Source organism: Dermacentor silvarum, chromosome 7 (assembly GCF_013339745.2).
Source record: "Dermacentor silvarum isolate Dsil-2018 chromosome 7, BIME_Dsil_1.4, whole genome shotgun sequence".
NCBI lineage: Eukaryota > Metazoa > Arthropoda > Arachnida > Ixodida > Ixodidae > Dermacentor > Dermacentor silvarum.
In genome coordinates this window covers 50,031,288-50,042,573 of record NC_051160.1, presented here as the reverse complement: position 1 = coordinate 50,042,573, position 11,286 = coordinate 50,031,288, and the positions used below count along the sequence as shown (strand labels likewise).

Sequence of the window (11,286 nt, the reverse complement as noted above, 5' to 3'; positions counted from 1 at the left end):
TTCCAAAGAAAAATATAGACATGGCTGCGCTTGTCCTCGAAGCTCCAGTTGTTGAACATGGCGAAGCTCTCGTACGTTTCCCGTTCACATTCCGGCTCTTCGAACGATGATCCGGAAGGCCGGCGCGCTGCTGGGTTGTTGCAGCGCGATTTCTGCTTGGGACAACGAGGTCGTAATAGCGGCTGTAAACTGCGTCATTGTCTTCTTTGTTTTCTCGGGTAGAATTCCGCACTCGCGGCTGTCGCTTCATGTCTTGCAGGGGATTTCGAGTATACCGTGAAGCAGTTCCACCAGTTGTCAGTTGTGGCGATGTAGAGAAGGTGAAGAACCACGATCGCCGAAGGCCAATAACGAAACTAATCGTTTATTCGACGACCGGTGCTCATAAAAACAAGCAAAACTCAGCACAGTGATAGCGGCGCCCACACTCATTAATAGAAATCTGATCTGCGGATCGCGCATCTGCGGATCTGAATAGCGGACACGCCGCTATTTATACACGAATCATTGTACTTTCCGGTTTAATCGCTAGTGCTAGCGTGAGCACTAGCATCTACACCACATCACGCACGCACCCTGATTATACAAGCCTCAGCGATAACATAGGAAACGCACAGAGGCAACGCTGACGCTTGAGGAACTTCCGATATACAGAATGGCGGGTCTTGTGCTGGGTGCTAACTTTGAACATTTGTTAGCCGGTGAAAGACGAGCAACGGGAAATATAATTAGGTACGCGTAGCAATATTGTACGGAATTATAGCTTGTTAGAGTATAGCTATCAACCGATTGTGTAATCTTACTCGTACTACCTGCCAACTTCCCAGTGTCGACCACAAAAAAAAAAGGATTGCTTAAGTGAGCTGGATAGGCAGCGGTGAAATGAACATATTTAATGAAAGGTATTCTAATTATTCTTCAGCTTTGAACTTGTCCTCTTTTCTTACACTAGCTGTTTCGTGCCCTCAATATTTTCTATGCCATTCTATGCTTAATGATGATTTTTAATATATTATTCTGTTTTTTTGCACTGGAGTGTTCCCCAAAGTTTCGTAGGGATCGTTCATTGAGCCTACTCCGTTAATTTATACTGCAAATTTATAGACCTTATAGAGATATAGTATGCAGGTACAATACAAAGATAATTTGTGAGTGACGTACATTACCTGGTTCGAGCATGTGTGGTGTAGCGGAAATATCGAAAGGTGTATGTCCTGAATAGACTACGAAGCTAGGACACTGATGATGTTATCAAATACATTTATGAGCGTTTTACAAGCAGCAGTTACAGATTTTTAAGAACTATCTCAACTTCTGCGCTCAAAGAAAAAGTTTGCTAGTAACTCCACTCTCTTATATAGCAACATACGCATTATCTGTAGAGCTTCGTGATTCGAACATTGCGTACAGTTTTCCGCTATTGTAGCATATAATAAGCTCAAACACTGCAGTATATACATATCAAATTGTATTTGCTCAAGCACGCGGCAAAACAAAAGGAGTCCGTAATCCAGGTTGAGGGAAGAAATATTCGATGGTTCAGTTAGCTGTCATCGGTGCCATACGTAGGTTTTAATAAACCTTTATTGTTATTCAATAGCACTGGTGTTATAAGCCTCCAACCTGCAAAATAATATGAATTTTTGCAGATCCGTAATTTACATTATTTTCGGAAATGCATTTAAGCCAGAGATGTCAGCATAACTTTCCCAAGTCGCGCTATATTTTGTAGGAAGACAAGCTCCATCATAGCTTCGCCGAGCCTAAGTAAAAATAAACAATAAAGGTGTACATGATTTCATAATCTTTATTTTTCTCCATTCATTTTTCTCCAGTAAGGATGTGGTGTATACCTGCACAGTTCGAAGCACAGAAACAAAGCGCAAATCCAAGCGGTCGTCTTGGTGCACCTACCCTGTAATGCAGGTAAAAATGCACAGGCGTCGAATATCAGCATGATAATTGGCAAAGCTTATGGCTTTAAACGAGTCAACAAAACCTTGACATTGGCTACTTTTGGGTGCAGATTCAATGACATGCTTTTTATAATTGAATACCAGTTATGCAACTCAAGTTCATTTCATCAGTTGCGTGCCCAGTATTGCAGTGGCTCACGTTTATTGTTAGAGCTCTTGGAAAGCAATAGTACTTAGCAACAGTACTCACACTAACCAACTTTAATGCTGTATATGTTGAGACGCTAACTATTGCCACCAAGCGGACATTCAATCCTACACTTCTGTGAAACACAACAACCATCTGCATCGTCCTACAGTTTATGAACAGCGAACTTAACAGGCTGTGTTATCAACAATAAATGAAGCTGCGTTTACAGATTTTGGCGTCCTTAAATATCCATCCTGATGGCAGTTCGACGATCAATCAGGTCTAATATTCACTAAACTCTATTACCCTAGAATTGTTCGTAAGTGGAAATTACTGCCAGTCGGAATGCTGGACATGTCGCTATCGACTGCGGCTAGCCTATGACAAAGATCACTTACGCACAGAAGCATTGAGAACTCGGCCCCGGAAACCCACCAAGAGCCTATGTTCGCCATGGTGTCAAGATTCCGAATTCTGCTTAATGCCGTGAGAAATTCCTCAATAATTGCTTCCGAGTTTCAGCGTCAAGCATGTACACTGATATTGTGTGCTTTGTACTGCTCATAATATGTAGCTTCCGTATAGCATCGCACCCGTTTCACAAAATCGAAGCTCTGGCCTTATTGCAGTGTTACTTGAAACTGATAACACTCTAGTAGCGCAAATAAGAAGCACAGTGGTTTTTCCATTCCTTAGGAGTGTTTCCTTCGGGTCTGTAAGTTAACTCACGTGAGATTGCACGAGTGCGATTCCCTTTTAAATTTTGTATAAATGAAGAGTGACCGCCGCAACTGCACGTTTGTGTCTCGCTCACAGTGTTCGTCACAGCGATAGAGTAAGATTGGTTGCTGCTTTTTTCTCACACTGCTTTTGTAATTCCTTTTATTGTAGCCTGAAGGAATTTCTGTACATATGATCCTGCTGGAAGCACAGCACTGCGGCAATAGTTATCCAGCAATTTCACCACTAGACGTCCAAGTGTGGCCTCTCAAAGCCAGCACAATACGCTGAGAACTGGAAATTCGAAATGAAGCACGGAAAGTACGCGCAAGTATGATTCAACAGCGCATCACGTGGTGAAGAAGAGGGAGCCTGGAAAACTACTACCCACAGAGCTGGTTCATTACTGGCACCACTGGGCTGCAGATGCTCTTTCCCGTTTTGTACATGCTTGGCGAAATCTCCTTCAAAGAATTCTGTTCAGTAATCTTTACTGTTTAACGTATATATGGCAGTAAGAAATGCTGTAATGGGCGACCACAGTTTGATTTACCCCGAATAGTTTTTTTTAAATTCTAGTGGAGCATTTACCGCAATTGGGCCTGCTCAGACTGAATACCGGACAGAGCGCACTCGCGCAACAACTCGCAAAGTCCATGTGACTGTTCAAAATTATTTACTTATACAATTGTAATAATTAACTTCGGTGAATAAGTGCCATTTGAAGCTGTCTAGTGTTGAAGACAGGCTTGGTTATCAGACACTATAAGACTAGAGCCACTTCACAGACCACCGTCTCTAATACCTGATAAAAATGCATTGGTGTTACGTTTTCTACAATTCCTACATTGGCAAATTCTTGCTTTTAGTGTAAAATTCCTGCCATCTAAACATGACTGCACTACAGCTGGGTTTCAATTTCCCAGCTAATACTTATGCCCAAAAACGAATAAGAAAATGTATTTTGTAAATACTTTTTTATCTACCTGAATAAATGCACCCAAAATTATTGGGTCACTGCGGATTAAAAAAACTGTACGAGAGACTAAAAGAAATAGAAGCATCTGGCAATTAAGGGCCACGTGAAGTTCTTGAGGGCAGAAATTAGGCAACTCTGCTTGGAACTGAGACCTAATTTTACGAGATAGTTCTGCTAGCTGTACCCCATAGAACGTGGCAAACTTGATTTTGTTTGGCTGCACACGCTTGCGTTAAGCCACCCTTCTAATATGCGGCACTCAAAAGCCAAGACTTTGCGGAGCGAAAGCGCCGTACTTGTGCGCGCCAGGTGGCTTGCAATGACTCTATTAATGAGGCCTATAGGCATTTCGTTGGCTGTACCGTGCCTCAGATGCCTCTTGATTGTGTCAGCGTTCCAGTTAATAAATTCATCATTGATTTTGAACTTGAACATGCTGTTACATACACGTCTACGAGCTACGAATGGCTAGTGCATATTACACCAAGAAATTTTGAATGCGTAAACAGTGCTGTCGTATCGCAGTTACTGGAAACCCGTGTCTGACGAACAGTGCCGCGCCGGTGAGCCACGAAAATGTCCGCAAGTGAGAGCTGTGCGAAAATTTGCATTGCCGTTCCACGTAAGGAACAATGAGATTATATTAGAAAAGGTTCATCATGGCGGTGTTTCTGCAGTAGATTTGAGAGTGGCAGCACATCAAAATTCTGAAAATCAGTAGTCGCATGACAAAATAAGCAAAATAAGCTTTTTCAGTAGAAGTGTGCTGAATGAGCTCGCGTCAAAATCGCGACCTAAACATCGCGTCAAAATCGCGATGTTTAGTAGCCGCAAATACGTCCAAAGGCTACGATTTGTGAACAAATGCGGAAGTGAAATTGTACGATTTTACAGTACCACCACTTATAGTTATTTCCAAGGGCCCCATACGGTGTTCCAGTATAAACTGAGGAGGAATATTTTGAATATTCACCCGTGATACTGGCTTAGCGTCTGTGGCATTGCGCTGCTAAGTCTAAGTTGAAGAGATCAAATCCACATTCTCAAAACTATTCCTGTCTTTGATGCGTTATTTCTGTATATTTTGGCCTTTGGAAGGGTCGATTGTTGTGTACTTTGTGCACATTCTGCTCTAACGTTTAGTGGTTTACCGTATACACGCCTACAAACACTTGTTAAGGATTATTTCATTAGAATAATGAGCCCTCCGCCAAGACAATGCTGACGGCAGTTGAAGTGTGCAACGGATCGTACATTATCCCACTGGTTTGCGCAGGAATTCACTTAGCCCATTTGATAGTGGCAAGGTATGAGAGTAAATGAGTAGGTTTGTATGTGCTCTAACCGCAGCACTCTGAAGGAAGCGCGGTGCGTCGCGGAATGCTCTTGCGGAGGAGCGATCTGTGTATGGAGCCGCCATTCTGACGTATCTTTGAGGCGACAAACTCGATTGTTCATGCGTACGCCAGGGGACAGTTATGCGTATAGCATGCGTTGCCGATTGGCACAATCAAATCTTTATCTGCCACAAATACATAGAACCTCTTTGTCATTTCATACTCTAGTATAAGTATTGAAATTGTGCCATAATTAACTAAATATTCTTGGCTCGAAAGTGCTTGTTAAATTACTTCTAATAACACAGAAGCAATATAGCTCAAGCCTAGGTTTACAGTTCCCACCGGTCCTGAAGGATAAGTTGTCATCTAAATCCCAGCGCCTTCTTAGACAGCTCCCTATTCATAGAATGTTCACCCGCATCATGTGGCGAATAACGAAACTTCTACAATCACCGCAAATCAGATTCATGCAGCTTCGAAAAGGATGATGTGAGGCACAAAAAGGCAAAAGCCGAGCCAGCTTGAGCCATATGCGTTTCCATACTGGATATGTTATTTAGAGGAATGTGTGAAGGCTTTTTTGTAAATAAGCTGGAATAGAGGCATGTGAAACATATTCTCAATATTTACGTGCTCATGGCCTGTGTGTATAGGTTGCTTCCTATCACAGCACCACTGAGCACTTTATTGTTGAGGCATTTGTCCCTGAACACTAGCATAACAGGTGGCGCACCCCGGCTTAAGACGTGGGGGCGCAGCACTTTGGGAACTTCAGAGACTCTCTTCAGGTGCTGGGCCCATTGAACTTTAGAGCAACATTTAACGCTAGGCAATGTGTACGGTGTTTTGAGAAGTTGTAAAACCTGTGAGTAGCGATTTCTTTGCGTGCGGTCCCAGGGATACAGAAAGCAGTACTGTAGCGGACGAAGTCAGCGTTGTGTGCAGCATAGGCATCCACCATTTAGTCATGGATTAAGTAGAATAAGAAAAAAAAAACAGGTGGAAGCAGGCAAGCAACATGACAGTATTTGCTAACATGGCCTGCTCCTATCGCAGCAAATGAACGCAAGGCCACATGCATACCTATAATTTGTATCTTGCCTTATAATCCCCCTTTTTTCCGAAGTCAACAGAAAGAACGGCTGGCTGTTTCACGCTTTACTACCATGCGTATACGCCCTTTACTACTATGCATATAAATGCATTGAAACTATCGCAACAAAGCGCTCTCATTCAATTACATCTTGGTTTTTCCCACATCACTTCTAGGATCAGCCTTTCATTTCGACTGGATCTGTCATCTCGCAATTTCATTTTGAGTTAATTTTACGGAAAACATGCACAGTTCAAATAAGTGTGCGCGTATGAGTCGATGTTGCTGGTATGATAAAACAACCAACTTTCACAGAGCAGCACTAACGAGTGCTAATTCCGCAGAACACTTTATCATAGGTAAATTTTCTGGTGAGTGACCGTTTTCTAAAAGCCGTAAAACAAGGTTTCACTTACAGCATTTGCAGAAGCAAATATCGTTGTCCGCGTAGCAAGTGTCCGGAGCACCACTGGGACAAGTGGCGTTATTCGGAGGCGGACATGGAAATGTCTTGTTTACTGCATGCAAGAGAAATCGGGTCCTAAAAAATTAGGTGATATTTTTATATTTAGTTGAAAGAATACAGCTGGGGAGATGTGCAAATTGATATGTGAAATGAATAAGTCGCTTGTTGCCCTGGTACTGCGCTTGTGTCACTTGTATATCAGCAATAAATTGTATTCAGCAGCCAGTCTTTAGAAATATCTACCACATAATAAACACCAAAATACACTGACCCGCATATTTTACATTTCAAACCTAGATAACTAGATTGAGGACGTTGTTCTACAGAACCATTATTATTGTCAGCCGCACACGTTAATTTTCCTACAATATTCAATTTAATTCTGGGGTGTTACGTGCCAAAACCACGATTTGATCATGAGGCACGTCATAGTGGGGACTCCGGATTAAATTTGGCTACCTGGGGATCTTTAACATGGTCCCAATGCAGGGGACACAGGCGTTTTTTTGTTTTTCATTTCGCCGCGATCGAATTGCGGCCGCCGCGGCCGGGATTCGATCCCGCTGACCTCGTGCTTAGCCGCACAACACCATAACCGCTAAGTTACCATGGCGGGTTCCTAGAAGATTGACGTTTTTCAAAGGGTGTTCTGATCCGTTTCGGTGCTCTCTGCAGTTTAGAAAATTCCTTTCTGAAACATTGTCAAGCTAAGCAGGCTGCCGGCGTGCCCGAGGAAGAGAACATTTATTGTAGTTTCTACTTAGGAGTCCTACGGAAGAAAGAAATTGTTTGCTAAATACCTAGACATTTCTCTGTTATATACCAGATACAAACGAACGCAAATTTAGGTGGTTTGCCAAGTGTACTGGCCAGTTAATGTATATGAAGTTATCACAAATTAAGAAAAATTGGCTAGTGGCAGCGCTTAAGCACTAGATGACCTCGAATTTGTCTACGTCTACGCATAAACATCCTCACACCGTTGTCGATGCAACCAATAAGCTGATGTTTTTGTGTTCAGTTATTCTTCTCTGAAATTGTTCATAATCAGTGGCTTTTCTGATTTCTTGTGCGTGGCATTAAACAATATGAATATTTCTCCAGGTGTATTTTATGTTCGGAAAGGTTTATAAACACCATTTTTGTGTTCGCATTTTCAGATCCCGTTTTTTGCTTTTCCGATTTTCTCAATTTCATTTTAATATCTACTTTCGAGTTTCTTGCACTATACGCTATCGGTGAAGAAGCCATAAAGCTACTCGGCCTACCTGGAGAGAAAGTGATCCAAAAACATTACTCTCGCTAAGCGTGGTACCACAGGAAATTATGGTATGTAGTCGCAATATTAACATTCCTTCTGGACATTTTTTTATGTCTCACGATTTGCGTTAAACATCGCAGCTATAAAGGGAAGAGATAGTACAAATAAAGGTGCTCATACCAGCAGCAGGCAAGCAAGCGGAAACTCAAGCAGTATAGGAAAATGTAGCAATCTGGAAGAAGCATAGAGTACACTATGAAATTTTAAACATGAACGTCGACCCAGGTGTTCAAAATAAATTCGAAGCCCTTCACTACGGCGTACCTCATAATCAGAACTGGTGTGGGTACGTGAAACAGCAGAAAGAAGAAATATAAACGTCGACTTCTTTTTAAACGGTATGGCCTTCAATGATCATATTCATTATTCGGTTACTACGCGACGTGTACAAACTCCCAATGTTATTTTGAATGGAATATTGCGCATCCTGTTCAATATATATCCGAATGCAATCTGACGAACGATAGAGTACCATTGGGTACCATATACATAATGGTACTCTATCTTCTTATATGGTGCTCTATATACAGGATGTCACAGCTATCACGCAGCACGATTTAAAAAAAGAGGAACGGCGTTACGCAAAGCAAACCTTGTGCGTATTGTTTCCAGTGCAATGGAGTAGCCGCTAGTAACTTTTTTTCTTACTGAGACTTAATTAGCTAATTTTAATTCTTTATCTAACTCGAGAAGTACTGCCTTAATTGTCAAAGTGTCAATGAGAAAATTGTAGAGCAGCATGAAAAACTCTGAATACAGTTTTGTGTTGCTCAGTACGTGCTACATAAAAGTGTTTTTCCGAGCGTGAAACAAGCCCGCGAATACACGCAAAGTGGCTCGAGCGACCAGTTATGGGCCAATTCTGCGTGCATTCGCGGGTTCCTTTCACACTCGGAAAAACAGAAAGCTGTATCGGGAGTTTTTCACGTTGCTCTACAATGTTCTCATTGACGCTTTGATAATTAGGTCAGCACTTCTCGAGTTAGATCATTAATTACAATTAATTAAATAAATCTCAGTGACTAAAAAAATACTGGCGGCTACTCCACTGTACTGGAAACAATACGCACTAGGTTTGCTTCGCGTAACGCCGTTCCTCTTTTTTTTTTCAATCGTGCTGCGTGATAGCTGGGACACCCTGTATATGCACTATTACAGGTGCTCTGACTACCTGATCATCACATGTGCAACAAGCACAGAGCCATTATGTGTATCATAGGATGCAGGGAAACTAATAACCATCGCAGCATGACCGAATGTCTGTATATGCGAGTACGAATGTGGGAAATGTGGACAATGCAATTTATTTATCATTTCTATTTTGTTCTGCATATCCAACAAGGTTTGTAGCTATACGCGTACATATCGATGTAGGAACACTCACACATTTGTTGCACGCAAGGCCTACAAAAATTTGTTGAAATGTTTGTCATTGTATAATCAATGCTTAGGTGACGTGTAGAAAATCCAGTGAAAGCGCCCAATATTTTTTACGTGTACTTTTTCGTTAGCTCGTTGTTGTAAAATTCACTGGCCCAGATCTTCAAGTAAGCGTACTCACAGCAATTTGACTGCCATTGTACGCTGTAATATTTTTTCTTATGCCTACATAAATGTCAAACACGAACAGTGCGCGGACGTCGCTTTAGGTTCTGCAGTATATAAAATGGTTTAGAATTTGCGCCAGTAACCCTTCACGCGGCACTCCTGCTGCTGTATGAAAAGCCTATGTGTAACACCTCTGGCAGTTGTTCTACAGCCATACATATGTTAAAATATAAAGTAAAATTTGATTTCTCTATTATTTCAACTTGCTAAGAAACTAGGACCGGTAAGCGCATAATAAAAGCTGTGCAAGAGACGAAGTGGCTATCATGTGAGCATGAAGCATATTCAACAAGGAATAGTGCACCGCCACTTAAACACATTATTCTTACCACATTGGCAAGAGCACTGCCCCTTGGAATCCTCTATGCACAGGCGTTTGAGTGGTTTATTACAGACGAACTTACAAGAGTCACCTGTAAGGATAAACACCAAAGATGCAGAAATAGCGTGATCTCAGAGAGAATGAAAACGTGTCATAAAAGCAAATTGGGTCTTTCTTTAGTCGCGTACACCAGGCACGCACTACAATCCAAAGGTGTTTATTGTAGTAGAGCCATTAGGCCCGAGTAAAGATGTCCCTGCACAGTTCAATGCTCCCAAAGCGGAAGAATGACTGATGAATAAAAAAAAGCTACAGTTCTTTTTCGTGTGCAATTCCCTTATTATTCTAGTATTGAATGTGTTTTATTGCAATTTGCAATGAAACTGATAAATGGATAAAAATGTGGCCGCCAATAAAGTTTGGCAAGAGTAGCGGGTGAAGTACGATATTTTTGGCAGTGTTCTAAAGCTGGAAGTTTCAAAGTAAGATCAATATTTTTTTCGCCGTCAGCAAAATACGTAACAATAAAAAGCACACGTATAACCATTTTTAGGGCTAAATACCCGTATATATGTAAGCGATTATGAAATTTTGTGGGTTTGGATGTCCAAAGAAACTTACGTTCGACACTACGAAAAATATTGCTGTCAGGCTCGCGTTCTTTTTTTTTCAACTTACGTTTCAATTTGACGGAGGAAATCTTTCTTTACCTCGCGTTGGAAGCTTTCTCAGCTTTTTTTTTGGACATGAGTCGCTTAAGTGGGGGTTAATTTCTGTTTTATTATCAGGGTCAGCGGGTCCGGAGTCGCCACATATCCTGCGGACTAGAGTCGGCGCATGTCCTCCAAGATCAACTCCTGGCCGTCCGGAGAGCTCACAACATCGGGGAAGCCTTTGCCCTACCGGTGCCTACGTGGGCGGAGCCTCCGACTTAGCCTGGGGGCTCTTGCCCTCGGGCCCTAGTTTTTCTGGACCATAATAAAGTTCTTGCCATGCCATTCCAGTCAGATGCTAGAATGGACACGTGTTCATGAATAGTCAGGAAACACAGGAGCAGAAAATAAAAAAAGATGGCTGACTAATGGAGTAGCACACGAGGAATAAGGATTATAAACAGGGATAAGGTGCCTCAGAAAGGCTGGCCAACGTTTCGATAGGAGGACCTATCTTCGTCAAAGGCGGCCTCGTCATCCTCGGCGGGTTAGTTTTAAAGGGTTAGTGGAGTGACGTCACGTCGATGTCCGCTGTGGCTGGCTGTAAAGGGAGAGACTGAAAAGAAAATGAGCGCCGGCGCTTGACTGGCTAGGCGCGGTTTCTAAGACGAGGGGACA

General features: G+C 42.2%; 1 long non-coding RNA gene across 1 annotated transcript; it reads right to left on the bottom strand.

Moving 5' to 3' along the window:
* Window positions 1-1,815: 1,815 nt before the first annotated feature.
* On the bottom strand, window positions 1,816-10,046 carry LOC125946739 (uncharacterized). Its single transcript, XR_007467837.1, has 3 exons — window positions 9,963-10,046; window positions 6,655-6,756; window positions 1,816-1,915 (listed from the first exon to the last, which is right to left on the bottom strand). It is a non-coding gene; the product is annotated as an uncharacterized LOC125946739 (long non-coding RNA).
* Between the last annotated feature and the right edge of the window lie 1,240 nt (window positions 10,047-11,286).